The sequence below is a fragment of the Alligator sinensis genome, unplaced genomic scaffold, assembly GCF_000455745.1.
Source record: "Alligator sinensis unplaced genomic scaffold, ASM45574v1 scaffold809_1, whole genome shotgun sequence".
Taxonomy (NCBI): Eukaryota; Metazoa; Chordata; order Crocodylia; family Alligatoridae; genus Alligator; species Alligator sinensis.
In genome coordinates, this window is record NW_005841956.1 from 418,941 (window position 1) to 424,104 (window position 5,164).

Genomic DNA, 5,164 nt, shown 5'->3' on the forward strand with positions numbered 1-5,164 from the left:
CCAGGGGTCCCCTTGCCTGTGTGTAGTTTCGTAAAATCTCTGCTATTTGGTGAACTCTGATGCATCGCACATAATTATGTATTTACATTTCTGAAGCATCTCCCTGGGCCACGGACAAAAATCACTTTGGTAGGAATGATTTAGCTTTAATCATGGGGGTGGGGTGGGGGGTGGGAGTTGAATATCATGAAAGGCCAGGAAATCCTTCACTTCTAACTATGATATACTCTTTCTATTGCCTACAGAATCAAGCTACATAAGCAGGTACTTGACATCTCAACACTGAACTTCTCCTTTCATACATTTTACAAAATAAGCCGTACTCCATCTCCCTTGGCATTGCTTATGGTGTATCTGCATGTATCTCCATTCCACCAACTCCTTCCTCTTTTTCCTTCTTTCATTTGCGCTATTTGTAGTTACTTCTTTCTTTTTTTCTGCCCCTCTCTCCTTTTCATTCCCCTTCTACTTTCTTTTTCCGCTTTTTTCTCTCAAAACTGTTAACTTCAGCTCAGTGCAGGCATGGCCAAAGTGTAACCTTCGGAACTCTAATATTGGCCTCTAGGTCCCAGCATGTAGCCAAGTGCCCAAGCCTCATTGCAGGGACTTTTTGACCATTTGCAAATAATTCTATATTATATGCATCTGTCAGGCTCCTGACCGGTTACTTACCATGGTGGACCTATATTCCCTAGTGGAAGATGGATAACTGGTGTTTGCCCACACTGGTCCCGAGGTAAAACCCACGGCAAAAAATATGAAGGAAAAAACATAAAAAGGAAGTAAAGTAAAAGGTTGTGAAAATAAACTTAATAGGAAAGGGTTATTGAGCCTTCATTCTTCCTGCTCCTTTTCTTCCTTTGATTTTAAATTCTGTAGGAAACCAAAAAAGGACAGAGTCCACAGGATCCATAAGGCAGGATGCATCACTTTCCCAAACCAATTATCTGAAGGACACTTGCCGTTCTCTGCTGTGGCTGGCAGGAAAGCTTCTACTACACATGCAGGGGTATGAAGCAGTGGGACACTCTAACAGGGTGAGGTACAATTCCAGCTGGTTGCTCTAGAATACAAGACACAAGGTGTAACCTAATAGTGCCAAAGAAAACAACAGAGAAAGGGAGAGGGAAGTTATCATCAATCTTAACATTTTATTTCTTTACTGGGTTAAACAAGGAGCGGAGAAAACCTCTGCCCCAAAATACAACAGAACTGAAAGCATTACAGGTACAGAGACTATTGAACACAGAGAGTAGTAGGATAATATTTTTAATACAACTGAATTATAGCATGGTTTTGTGTTGTTTTTTTTTGTCAAACCATCTTGGAAAATAAATGTAATAGGAACTAGTGCAAAAAAGTTCTAAACATGAAGCACAGTGTATAAAATGGCATAAGAAAACTGTTCCTTCAAAGGACACAGTCACTTTCTTATGACAGAGGAGAGAAGAGAGAAACAGAGGTGGGGAGAGAGAAAGGAGGGGAAGGCAGAGGGAGAAGAAAGCTGGAAAGAAAGAGAAACTGGGCAGGGGGAATAGAAAGAATATTTTGATTTCAGCAGGATGGTTTTTTCACCTCGCCACCATGTACTGTAAAAGGACCTTTTGCAGGTCTGAGCTCAGTAACCACCAATATATCACAAGCACTTGAGAAGGGTTCGGTCACAAAACAGCCTTTTTCAAATACACACAACCCATCCCACCAGGGTTCACACAATCCCCAGTGAGGCTCCCCTGCACCTCTACATACAGAGCTGTATTCTCTTCTCTGATGGATGTTTATCTGATATTTGTCCCTAGTCAACAGCAAAGGGTTGGCAGGAACGCGTATGGTCTGTCACTGGCAGAAGCAGCATCTCCGTGCTTTGGATGGAAGAGTCAGGAGGACTGAAGAAGAAATGTCTTTCTCCATCCCACCTCCTTGAAAACTTCTACTGAAAAGCATGGTTGCTGCACTTCCCATTTCTAAGAACCTAGCCTTGTGGTTTCCCCATTGGCACAATCCATTTGGCTTCTTCCCTGTTTAAACTCCCCTTAATATATGAAGGAATATCTGGTTTTCAAAAGTCTGCTCATCAGCGTGCTATTTGAATGCATGGGATGGGAAGGATGAGATTCATTTTACTTTGTAAAACAAAAGTAAGTTTGTTTAGTAGAGTTGGTAGCCGCATTCAGCACGAGGTGAGGTTCTGGGGGACTGGCATCTTCTTGACAATGACAGCATTTTGCCTACAGTTTCTCCAGTCAAGAACATGCAGAAACAATTCCCCAAGTGTGTTAATTTGGATTAAGTGACTATAAAACAAGGGGTATCCGATAAGAGTCCTGAAATACAAAAAGGATTGTTACTAAGAAGATGATGCTCAGTTGTTGTCTTTGTCCACCATGGACAGGACAAGCAATGGGAATAAATTGCAATAAGGAAGATTTAGGTTAGCTATTAGGAAGAATGTTCTAACTCTGAAGATGGTTAACTATTGGAACAGAGGACCTAGAGAGGTTGTGGAGTCCCCTTTGCTGGAAGTTTTTAAATGCAGGTTAGACAAATATTTGTTTGGGGTGCTGAGGCAGAGATATTCCTACCCTGAGCAGGGGTAGGACTAGAGCTGGGCTGTTTAACAAGTGGTTCATGGGCCACATGTGGTTTACAAGGGATTAAGTTGTGGTCTTTGGGCTCCTGCTCAGCTGCTGCTCCCCCTATTGCTCTGGCTGCAACAGCAGCTGAGGACTCCGAACTCCTGCTTCCTCCTCTGGCTGCTGCTTCTTGCCCCTGCCCTGCCCCAGGTGGCAGGACAACGCAGCATGGTGTAGGGAGTGGAAGGTGAGTTTAGGGCTATGTGGGCACACAGTACAGTGGCTGGGGGTGGAAATCGCGCATGAGTGGAATGGAGTGCTGTGTAGCAGTGGGGGTTTCCACATGGCCTGGGGGGCCATGGCTTGAACTGTTGTAATCTGCAGGGCATGCAGCCCCTGGCCCCTTGGAAGTTGAACAGCCCTGGATTAGATGAACTCTTGAGGCCCCTTTTAGCCCTATGTTTTCTGATTCTATAATCACTGCAAAACCAGGAAACTTTCTAACTCAACGTCAGCAAGAACCCCGGTAACTTGGATAGATGATTTTTTTTGTTAGAGCTGGGTGAAATTGCTCCTTGAACAGGCTGCCATTGCTCCTAAAGTTTGAAAAAAACATGAAATTTGTTAAAAGGAACACTTTCCATGAAAAATGTTTATTCCAACAAATTTCTCAAGTTGAAATGGTATTTGAAAGGAATTTCAAAATGAGAATTTCAGTTTTCTGGTTGCAAACAACTTTTTGTTTTGTAATTTAGAATAATTATAATAGTACTATAAAAAAAAAAATCGGTCAGAACAAAACATTCTGATTGACTGAAACCAAGATTGGATTTTCAGTTCATAACAAATTTTTAAGACTTTTATTTTCCTCCTAAATCCAGATAGAAAAAAAACTCCAAAGCCTCACATTTTCAAAGACAAGAAAACCACTTGTTCCCCAGCTCTAGTTTTAATTAAATATTTAATATTTCAGATGTACATGAACCTTAACAGGCAAAAATCCTATGTAGTCATTCAGCTCATCCTATGCCCAGGACTTGGGAGTAGTGCCATTATTGCACTGAATTGAGATTTGAAGGAAGATCACTAGAAGATCTGTAGCTACATGTTCAGTTAGACAAAGAAGCTCTTTACAGGCTGTATTTAGTCAGGTGTCTGGGGAGGTCACTGAATTAAATGCACCTTATGTCCTAAGGGAGCAACTGAAAGACCAACAGGTATTTAGCCCCTTAACTTAGGATGTATAGGATGAAGTTAGTTGGCATGCCTAGGAAAAAGGCAGCAACAGGAACTTATAACGTGGCAAAAAAGTGTCTTGGAAAAATACCATAATCTGAATTTTTCCATGTGCAGCCCCTGCTGCCTTGTTCACTGAAAGCTGAGGAGAGACTTGTGCTTATTTGCAATTGTTTGGCTGACCCACTGGGTTCCCTGCTCAGGAAGAGTAAGGATCATTTCCTTTGTTTCACATACAAAGAACCTTCAAAAATCCCAACAACATGCATACCTAAGTATTTTTGCTCTCCTCTGGGAGGGCCTTAGTGGCAACTGCCTTCAGGCAGTAAATTCTAAGGATGGTTTATAACACATGTCTATGATCCCAGGAGGTGTGTGATGGGACAGGTTAGAAATCTAAACAAACTACAATTCAAAACATGTTTTAAAGGAATCAAGATAATTTACACTGCACATGGCCACCACAGTTGTTTCCTTTTACTGCAGAGGGGAACCCTTTAAGTCTGGAGGAGACCTTTTCCCTTTATCATTGCACCAGCATTAGTTTGACAACAGAGAGCTGCACTGTGTACTACTATGGGCAGATTCTGCACTATGCAAATCAGAGGTGGTTAGAAGGATAAATGTCCAGAACTGATATGTGATATAGGGCCTACCCAAGGGAAAATCTGGCTAGAGATCCTGCAGGAATCCTCTCTAAAATGCAAAAGCAAATGTAGTGTAATAAGCCTGAGACTCACCCACCATCAAACCCTCAGGTTACAAAAGTTCAGTTCTTCTTCTTCAGTTAGCCCTGGGGTAAAAGGGTCAGTGATGGGCTTCTTCAGCTGTACACTTCAGACTTTGGCTGCTGCTTTCTGGCAGGAGCTGGCAGGACTTGGGTTGGAGCTGTAGGAATGGTGTAAACCTTCTAAGATGCTTTTGTGAGAAATGAGAGTCAGCCTCAAGCCCATGGTCTTGCTCCTTCACCCACTCACAGCACTATAAGTTGAGGTTAGCTGTAGGGGTAACTGCATTGCAGGCGTGCAGAAGTATCAGAATAAAAGCAGTGTGAACGAATAGAGAATGAGGCCTGAAATGGGCAGCAACCACTCCTGTCTTACATCCTAGATCAGAATGATGATGCAGAGAATCGTCCATATAAGATGAGGAGGTGCCATTTATCCACTTTCCATTTGTCAGCTAGTGTCTCCTTTCACATTCAGATCCTCCCTTAGCATGGTACAGACCCTCAGTAATTGTCAAGACCTACCAAACAGGGGCAATGTCCAGAGAGCAAAAAGGACTTAATGATTAAGAGCTGCTAAGAACCTGCACCCCTGAAATACACAGTCAGGCAACACTCACCTGGAAAG